Here is a 9,996-nt window from a genome sequence, read left to right on the forward strand (position 1 = left end):
TTTATTGGAAACAAATAAAGTGTCTTGGCAGAAAGCTATTTCTCTGGCAAGAATTTAGCTTGGACTGTCTGGGAGTGGCCTAAGTGAGGGGCCTTATTGGAGAAACCTAATGAGAGGGATATCTAACCTAAAAACGAGCTGTTATTGGCAGAGAGGTTTGAAACTCTTTGTTATTGGCCTATTCACGTCTTGTAAAGCAACTTGACCTTTCAGGCGGTCTTTTCAAACAGCTTTTACACTAAAACAGCATAACCATCATTTTCACAGTATTATTCCAACCTCATAGTGTGGAAATATAAAATACCAGAAAATGGTGTTTTTAACTGCACTGGGCCTTTAACATGAGTTAACCACTGTCCTTCAAAATTGATCAACCCCACGCCAGTAAGATAAAACAGTGGCAACACATGAAGGGAAAGACACACAGACGCCAAGTAACCTTTCCAAACGGCAGACTGCTTGACATTTTAGGGACCTTGATTCAAACTTGGGAATAATAGTGGTTTTAATTATATGCATGTTTAAATGAGCAATTATTGATACAACCTAGTTGCATAAGCCCAGGGGATGGAAATGGCCGTCAAGACTGTTTAATTCATTTTTTTAAAGCTCCTTCAAGTACATTTCATTTTCATTATACCACCACAGTTGTGTTTTCTCTGATGGTGAGGGTTGCATCAGCTCACCTGCTCGTCTCTTGCTTTAGTGTGTGTGTGTGTGTGTGTGTGTGTGTGTGTGTGTGTGTGTGTGTGTGTGTGTGTGTGTGTGTGTGTGTGTGTGTGTGTGTGTGTGTGTGTGTGTGTGTCACAAGCTGTATAGTTGGTATGTAGAGCTCTGTGTGGCCTTGATGGTCAGCTCATGTGTTATTCATTGGAGTCTAGTTGTGCTGTTGGCTGGTATCATGCTCACCTGGTGACTTCCACAATTTCATTTTAGGTGGCTGCTGTGCTGTGTATTGTGAGATGGGTTTCCAAGAAATAATAAAAAGGTGAACATTTTGTCAACCTGTGTTATAATTTTGTATTATATTTGACCAGACAGAGGTAGCAAACTAGATGCATACACATGCTTTATTAAAATACAGTTTTCTGGGGAGGTACCTTTCTGCTCGTTTCTCTTGTGATTTGCTTATCTCTTTTTGAATTCATGATTTTCATTACCAATGGTGCATCAACTGAGCCAATGCTTTGCTGACCCAGCAAATTGCTGTCAAGTCCGTTTGAAATTTACTTCCTAAAATTATTCACATTTTTAATAATTCAACTACTGTGCCTTTATTGTTTTCTGTCATTATTGCTATGACCATAGCTAAGGTGGTTACAGTATATTGGTCCCTAACAATAGCTCTTGTTCCATCAACATAACAGTAAAATGAGTGTGTCCATTTCCAAAGCTGTTCTGTTTTGATTCAGCTACCCACTGGATTAGCTAAATGATTTGGGCAGAATATGTTATGCATCTAATACAATACACTATTGACACTTTTGCTTTAGACAAATATCTTTTACGACATCTTAATAACAGGTGTCTAAAAACCCCTTCCAACATCCATGTCCCGTGTCTGCATTACAGATGTAGAAAGGTTTTTATTCAACATCAATACAGTGTGAGGGAAACATTGTACTGCGAGTTCTCTAATTATAATGCTGCTAACGTGTTATTTCCTCCCCACGTGGGATTACTTTCATCTTCCCCATTTAAGATACACATTCTGTTTGGATACTCAAATTACAAACCCTCTATTAAATCTGACTGCGCAAAAGGCATTGATCATAACCCCGATAGCTCCACTCCAACTTAGATTTAATTTGCACTTCCATTAATATCTATGAAACGTCCGATTGTCGTCTTCGGCATATTGATGGTATTGTAAGCCCTGCCTTCATATAATGTTCCCCAGCGGCTATGTGGAAATGTTACAGAGAATTAGGCCGAGGAGCAGGCTCAGTGGAACTGGCACAGCACTCAGAAATTCATTATCCTAATAAATAGAAAGAAATGAGGGATGGAGAATCTTAAGATACATTTATCTTCCCCACAAAAAGCCCTGAATCTGGCTTGAGTGGAGGATTCAAACTTATGCACTTCTCATTATTGCTGCCTGTGCACCCAAGGGTGTTCTCAAGACCCTAAGACATCTTTTTTTTAAAGGCCTGGTGATTCAATAGAAAAGCAATCACTTAGCACCTCTCCATCATAAGGCATTCAGCTTGCTGGGGTATTTGGATACACACGACTGCATCTTTTAAGCACCCTGGTTGGTTGATTATTACATTAATGAGCAATACGTCCTCGAAATGCTTTATTAGAATAAAATGAGGTTAATTTTATTTTGCTGCAGTTGATTCGGTGACTTCCTTGGCTGACACTACAGTATCAAACTGAAAGCTTTTAGTTAGATTTGTTATTTTTGATGAATGAGTTCCTACCTCTGCCTTTTGTACCGTGTGTTTATCCCTGGTTGAGATCGAGACCTTTTGTCCACAGGGACCACACCACTGGGGCCTGAAGAGATGAATTATGCCGTCATTATGACATCATGAAGTCACAATAATGTTAGCTGCTGTGGTGTTTACAGGTGTGTTGCTTCTCTGGAACCAGAGGAACACCCTACGAGGAGGAAATTGGACCCCTCGGTGGATGACACTGGAGTAGTGATTATAATTCGCAACATATCTGAAAGGCCTTTTTACATACATACATACTTGCTTCCTATACCTCTGCTTTGGCACTGCTTTGGTTGGTTTCTATGATCTATTGGCAGATTATTATTCATATTTTGTTTTGTTCATTTTCAAAAGGGATTCCGCTTCTTTATGGTTCTGCCATAGTGATTCATTTGCAGGTCATTAAAAGAAAAGTGTATCTTCTGAAAGCGTTGGGCTGCTCAGGTGGCGATGCCTGTGAAGGGAGACACGTCGTAAATAAAGCCGGCTACATTTCAAATGCCATAAGTAGGGGCACCTCAAATCCTTGCATGATTGCAGACATTTAACTTATGCATGTCTAAAGGAGACCTCATTAACATTCGAGGAGCACTCATCTGTGTGGCGGGATCGTTCCGTAGGCCTCATGTTTATTCTGGCTACACAACATGGTTACATCACATTCAGTAACCTCTCTCTCTCTCTCTCTCTCTCTCTCTCTCTCTCTCTCTCTCTCTCTCTCTCTCTCTCTCTCTCTCTCTCTCTCTCTCTCTCTCTCTCTCTCTCTCTCTCTCTCTCTCTCTCTCTCTCTCTCTCTCTCTCTCTCTCTCTCTCTCTCTCTCTCTCTCTCTCTCTCTCTCTCTCTCTCTCTCACTGCATTTGAGACATTGAACATGTAACTATCAAAGTTGTATGAGAATATGATATAATGATTGTGTGCTGTGATGGAAAACAATTGACTAAATTAGTGGTTATATTATGGTGTAACACAGGAACTCAAAGATCTGAGTGTTAAATGAATAACCATTTATTTGATTGTAGGTGTATCTTGCATGTAATATGTTCACATATGATCACACGAAACAATTGCCTCCACTACAATTTGACCAGTCTTATGTTTATTTGTAAAGAGTTTTTGAATGTCAGTAGTATCATAATCTCTTTAGACTAGGATTTCCTATACTCGGTCCCGGGGTTACCCCTGGGTGCACATTTAGTTTTTTGCCCTAGTTCTACACAACTGATTAAAATAATCAACTCATCATCAAGCTTTGATTATTTGAATCAACTGTTGAGTGCTAGGGCAAAAACCAAAATGTGTGCTGTGTGGGGGGGGGGCTAGGACCGAGTTTGGGAAATCCTGCCTTAGGCATTCCTCAGTATCTTTGGAGCCTCTGAATCATGCATGACAGATACTCAATAATAATTGGCGTGGACTGCCTCTGACAACAGTCTGTGTCTGACAGCTGCTTTGTTCTGTGGTCAGATCTCATATTTAACACATCAAAGAGTGTGTCTGCTTCACACACCACATCTAACACCACATCTGACACCACGGACAAGCACAGCTGATTCTACTTGTCAACTAATCATCAACCCCGTGACAAGTTGAATTTAGTGTGTTTGTCTGGGGCTTCAACCAAAATGTGTACTCTTGGGGGTACTGGAGAACCGGAGTTAGGAACCACTGCTCTATAGAATACATCATCAAGGTGCATGTATTATGCTCTGTGCAAATTGGATAACCATTTAACAGCTAGCTTGTCTTCTAATGAGTATGATACACTGTACTCAAGATATGGTGGAAGATGTGATTTCAATGTACAGTAGCAGCTATACTCGGCTGTTTTTTATGATACATTTGTTCTTTCCGAACTGGATGACAGTATGTCTAAACTGCTCCATGACATTTAAACTTAAAACCAAATGCATCTGGATTCCGTAACAGTCATGAACATGACAACAAGCGCATTCCCTGAGGGGAAACACAAGCCCTTTTACAGTAGGTCTGTGTATATTTGCAGGGGTTGAAAGGTGAATAGGAGTAGTTATGCCATGCTCATCAGCAGAATAATGGAAGATACGGGAGAGATCGATCTGCAGCTAATGCAATTCTCATTATTTCTTTGAACACATTCTCCAGAGGAGAGGCACTTAGGAGGTACCTGGCGTTAGGACAGTGTTAGCTGTTCCTTCATAAGCCCTGGGAAGCTGCTCTCCACTGCTGACTGGAACGAGGCAAGGCAGTGCCTCTTTAACGACTCCAAGTTAAATACTGCATTTAGTGGGACGTATAAAGAGAGAGGCTCTTTTTTCTGTAGGCAGCATCCAGCGTTTTGATGTCTCTAACAAGAACACAATAAATTGTTCCTCATTATTCAGTAATTAACTCCAATGCGCCAGGTCCCCATCCCCCTGCGCCACACTCTAAATCACCCTCTCCTCCCCCCTCCTCTTCTGCTACACAGCTCTTTAATATCCTCTACGCTGTGAAGACAGGAGGGGAGGGGATGGGGGCCAAGGCGAGTTTGATGTCGTCCATCATCCCCTGCCATGTAGCCGACCGCAAACTAAATTCAACTTCCCTCCCTACCCCTCCTCCATTTCCCTTACCCACCCCTTACAGAGGTCTGGGACCCAACTACAGTATGGGACAACACCTAGTGGAGTGTTAGGGCCCCCCAACCTGGGAAGATACCATGGGCATCAGTTACGTTCGGTGAGGGGGACTGTGATGATGAGATAGTAGAAAAACACTGCTATCAGGCGATCATCACTACGCCTCCAGCCTTCATTCAGTAGTCAGTACATGAGATTTTCCCTTCCTCCTCCTGCTCTTAATTGTTAAAATGAGGCCATTAATTGGAGGCTGAGTCAAATCACCTGTCATTTCAGATGGGAATCAGCTGCTGATTGAAAGGTATCATAAAAGTCTGCCCAGGGCCTGGTTGGTACGGCTGTGCCTGCTGGGAGGGAGCTCCTTTTGTGCCTTGGCACACGCAGCCCACAGGCCCAGAGCTCACTCTACTTTCTCTACTGTAGATTGGGCCTGTGCTCTTGAGTGACACAGATCCACACACATGGCCCAAATATAGATTCAAGAAAGGCAGTAGTGTCAGGCTCAATTCCTGGAGGATGCTGTGGGAGTGTTAGTTTCTACTGCTCCAGTGCCTCTGGCCTAATTGGGTAGGATGCACATAGCACACACATGCCATTCCTCAAAGAGTAAGGTCAAGTTCATTTAAAGGAGTAATAGTGAAATCAGACATGTAAACTAAACTGAGACAATAGCAAAAGTACAATCCACAAAATGCTTTTACATGTTCCTGTAATCATCTACAATGACCGTTCTCTGAAGCACAGCAGTTATCGAAAATAAGGATTGTGCATTCTTTAATATGGGTGTAATTTGAGATAAAAAGGAAAGATTTTGACAGAGGAAATACAGGGCCTAATGAGAAACACATGCATCAACATTTGTGTCAGCAATGACGTATACCCAACCAACACACCCAACCAATCTTCACTTCTCCGATGGATACATTTTGCACTTCAAGGTACAGTAAGCAGTACCTAAATGCACTTAATGCTCCATTTGTTTTTTAAAATCACAGTGAAAATGTTGTCAATATTAACACAGAAAGAACATAAGAAAAACATACCTAAATGATTCCAATGGCACAGTGCTACATAAAGCCTTTGAAAGGAACACATCTCCAGGGAAGACATCTCCACACGGACTGAATCTTGAGAAAGAGTACACAAGATGCTGACAAACCCGCAGTTTGAAATAAAAAAACGACTAAACACATTATGTTAATATTTAATGTTGCTGTTCCTCAGGAGGCCACTCTGAGTTGCATTAGGGCTGTGTGAGAGTGTCTGAGGGGAGGTTGTATTAGGGCTGTGTGAGAGTGTCTGAGGGGAGGTTGTATTAGGGCTGTGTGAGAGGGTCTCAGAATAGGTTGTATTAGGGCTGTGTGAGAGGGTCTGAGGGGAGGTTGTATTAGGGCTGTGTGAGAGTGTCTGAGGGGAGGTTGTATTAGGGCTGTGTGAGAGGGTCTGAGGGGAGGTTGTATTAGGGCTGTGTGAGAGGGTCTGAGGGGAGGTTGTATTAGGGCTGTGTGAGAGTGTCTGAGGGGAGGTTGTATTAGGGCTGTGTGAGAGGGTCTGAGGGGAGGTTGTATTAGGGCTGTGTGAGAGGGTCTGAGGGGAGGTTGTATTAGGGCTGTGTGAGAGGGTCTGAGGGGGGGAGGTTGTATTAGGGCTGTGTGAGAGGGTCTGAGGGGAGGTTGTATTAGGGCTGTGTGAGAGTGTCTGAGGGGAGGTTGTATTAGGGCTGTGTGAGAGGGTCTGAGGGGAGGTTGTATTAGTGCTGTGTGAGAGGGTCTCAGAGTAGGTTGTATTAGGGCTGTGTGAGAGGGTCTGAGGGGGGTTGTATTAGGGCTGTGTGAGAGGGTCTGAGGGGGGTTGTATTAGGGCTGTGTGAGAGTGTCTGAGGGGAGGTTGTATTAGGGCTGTGTGAGAGTGTCTGAGGGGAGGTTGTATTAGGGCTGTGTGAGAGTGTCTGAGGGGAGGTTGTATTAGGGCTGTGTGAGAGGGTCTGAGGGGAGGTTGTATTAGGGCTGTGTGAGAGTGTCTGAGGGGAGGTTGTATTAGGGCTGTGTGAGAGTGTCTGAGGGGAGGTTGTATTAGGGCTGTGTGAGAGGGTCTCGGAATAGGTTGTATTAGGGCTGTGTGAGAGGGTCTGAGGGGGGGGGGTTATTAGGGCTGTGTGAGAGTGTCTGAGGGGAGGTTGTATTAGGGCTGTGTGAGAGTGTCTGAGGGGAGGTTGTATTAGGGCTGTGTGAGAGTGTCTGAGGGGAGGTTGTATTAGGGCTGTGTGAGAGGGTCTGAGGGGAGGTTGTATTAGGGCTATGTGAGAGGGTCTGAGGGGGGTTGTATTAGGGCTGTGTGAGAGGGTCTGAGGGGAGTTTGTATTAGGGCTGTGTGAGAGGGTCTGAGGGGAGGCTGTATTAGGGCTATGTGAGAGGGTCTGAGGGGAGGTTGTATTAGGGCTGTGTGAGAGGGTCTGAGGGGAGGTTGTATTAGGGCTGTGTGAGAGGGTCTGAGGGGAGGTTGTATTAGGGCTGTGTGAGAGGGTCTGAGGGGAGTTTGTATTAGGGCTGTGTGAGAGGGTCTGAGGGGGGGGGGTTATTAGGGCTGTGTGAGAGTGTCTGAGGGGAGTTTGTATTAGGGCTGTGTGAGAGGGTCTCAGAATAGGTTGTATTAGGGCTGTATGAGAGGGTCTGAGGGGAGGTAGTATTAGGGCTGTGTGAGAGGGTCTGAGGGGAGTTTGTATTAGGGCTGTGTGAGAGGGTCTCCGAATAGGTTGTATTAGGGCTGTGTGAGAGGGTCTGAGGGGGGGTTGTATTAGGGCTGTGTGAGAGTGTCTGAGGGAAGGTTGTATTAGGGCTGTGTGAGAGGGTCTCAGAGTAGGTTGTATTAGGGCTGTGTGAGAGTGTCTGAGGGGAGGTTGTATTAGGGCTGTGTGAGAGGGTCTGAGGGGAGGCTGTATTAGGGCTGTGTGCTCTGGAGGAAGAGCCTGCATCACAAGAATAAAGCGATTGGGGCCTCAAACTCCAAAGAAAAACTCACATCCGATTAGAGAGCAGAGATGCATGTCAACATGCCAGCTAACACAGCAGATAATAAGATAAACTTTGTTTAATGCAAGTCTTGCATCACCAAACACAATAATGGAAAATTATCCCAGCACATTATACATTATACAACCACAATAACAAAGCCGATGTTAAAAGATTAGACTCTTTGCACACGTGATGTGAGTTCAGCTGTGAACAGTGGTGAGACGTGCAATATAATGGGTTAACACTATTCTGTGAGCAGCCATTTAACCGCATGCATGTGGTACAGTACAAAGCAATGACAGCCACTTGACCTCCTCCTGGACTGAGCTGGGACATCTAGCTGGGACATCCTGTGAATCGGGGCTCTAAAAGACAGGCCATTTGGATGTGATTAAAATGTATTACAGATCCTAAAACCCATGCTGCTCCCCAAGCTATCAGGTCATTTGAAAGAGTTCCAGTGAGTTTAAGACGGGCAGATGTTTTCAGTTTAAGCCAAGCATCTGTTTATGCAGACACACTTCATGTTTAAAAAACCCACAAAGGACCTTCAATAGATTTTATGGTGCAGTATTAGTTGGAGTAGTCAGCTTTGCAATTGTGCCGCTGCAGTTAATAAGCAAATTGGTCACAAGCAGCGTTCTCATTCTGCACAAAATGCTTACTATACATGGTCATTAGGTGTCTGCATACAGTGTTACTATTTGTTCTACTGTACTGTGGTCTAGGCAGGAGTGTCACCAATTTAATTTTAGCATACCGTGGTTAAGTTCTTTTAAAACGTCAAGATCCAGTTTTCATACAATAGTTTAGCCTAAGGTTCAAAATCAAAAGCTTTCGTGTTTTTTCACAAATACTCTCCATATGCATTTTCATATAAACCAGTATGACTTCGTAACTCTCAGCAAACAATACAACAGTATTACATGAGCTCAGTGTCTCAGACAACTGGGCTGTGACTTTCTTCTCGTTTGTACAGCAGGATTACACTGTTGGTCCTCACATCTGATAACAGAAAATAAATGTTTAGCGAGTAGAGAAACATAATAACCCTCGGTGTGCATGGTGGTGAAGAGTAGACGGGACTTATCTGCCTGACCTCCCAGAGAAAATAATAACCCTCGGTGTGCATGGTGGTGAAGAGTAGACGGGACCTATCTGCCTGACCTCCCAGAGAAACATAATAACCCTCATGGTGTCCATGGTGGTGAAGAGAAACATAATAACCCTCGGTGTGCATGGTGGTGAAGAGTAGACGGGACCTATCTGCCTGACCTCCCAGAGAAAATAATAACCCTCGGTGTGCATGGTGGTGAAGAGTAGACGGGACCTATCTGCCTGACCTCCCAGAGAAACATAATAACCCTCGGTGTGCATGGTGGTGAAGAGTAGACGGGACCTATCTGCCTGACCTCCCAGAGAAACATAATAACCCTCGGTGTGCATGGTGGTGAAGAGTAGACGGGACCTATCTGCCTGACCTCCCAGAGAAAATAATAACCCTCGGTGTGCATGGTGGTGAAGAGTAGACGGGACCTATCTGCCTGACCTCCCAGAGAAACATAATAACCCTCGGTGTGCATGGTGGTGAAGAGTAGACGGGACCTATCTGCCTGACCTCCCAGAGAAACATAATAACCCTCGGTGTGCATGGTGGTGAAGAGTAGACGGGACCTATCTGCCTGACCTCCCAGAGAAACATAATAACCCTCGGTGTGCATGGTGGTGAAGAGTAGACGGGACCTATCTGCCTGACCTCCCAGAGAAAATAATAACCCTCGGTGTGCATGGTGGTGAAGATGGACCTATCTGCCTGACCTCCCAGAGAAACATACGGGACCTATCTGCCTGACCTCCCAGAGAAACATAATAACCCTCGGTGTGCATGGTGGTGAAGAGTAGACGGGACCTATCTGCCTGACCTCCCAGAGAAAATAATA

The sequence above is a fragment of the Oncorhynchus gorbuscha genome, linkage group LG18 (genome assembly GCF_021184085.1).
Source record: "Oncorhynchus gorbuscha isolate QuinsamMale2020 ecotype Even-year linkage group LG18, OgorEven_v1.0, whole genome shotgun sequence".
Taxonomy (NCBI): domain Eukaryota; kingdom Metazoa; phylum Chordata; class Actinopteri; order Salmoniformes; family Salmonidae; genus Oncorhynchus; species Oncorhynchus gorbuscha.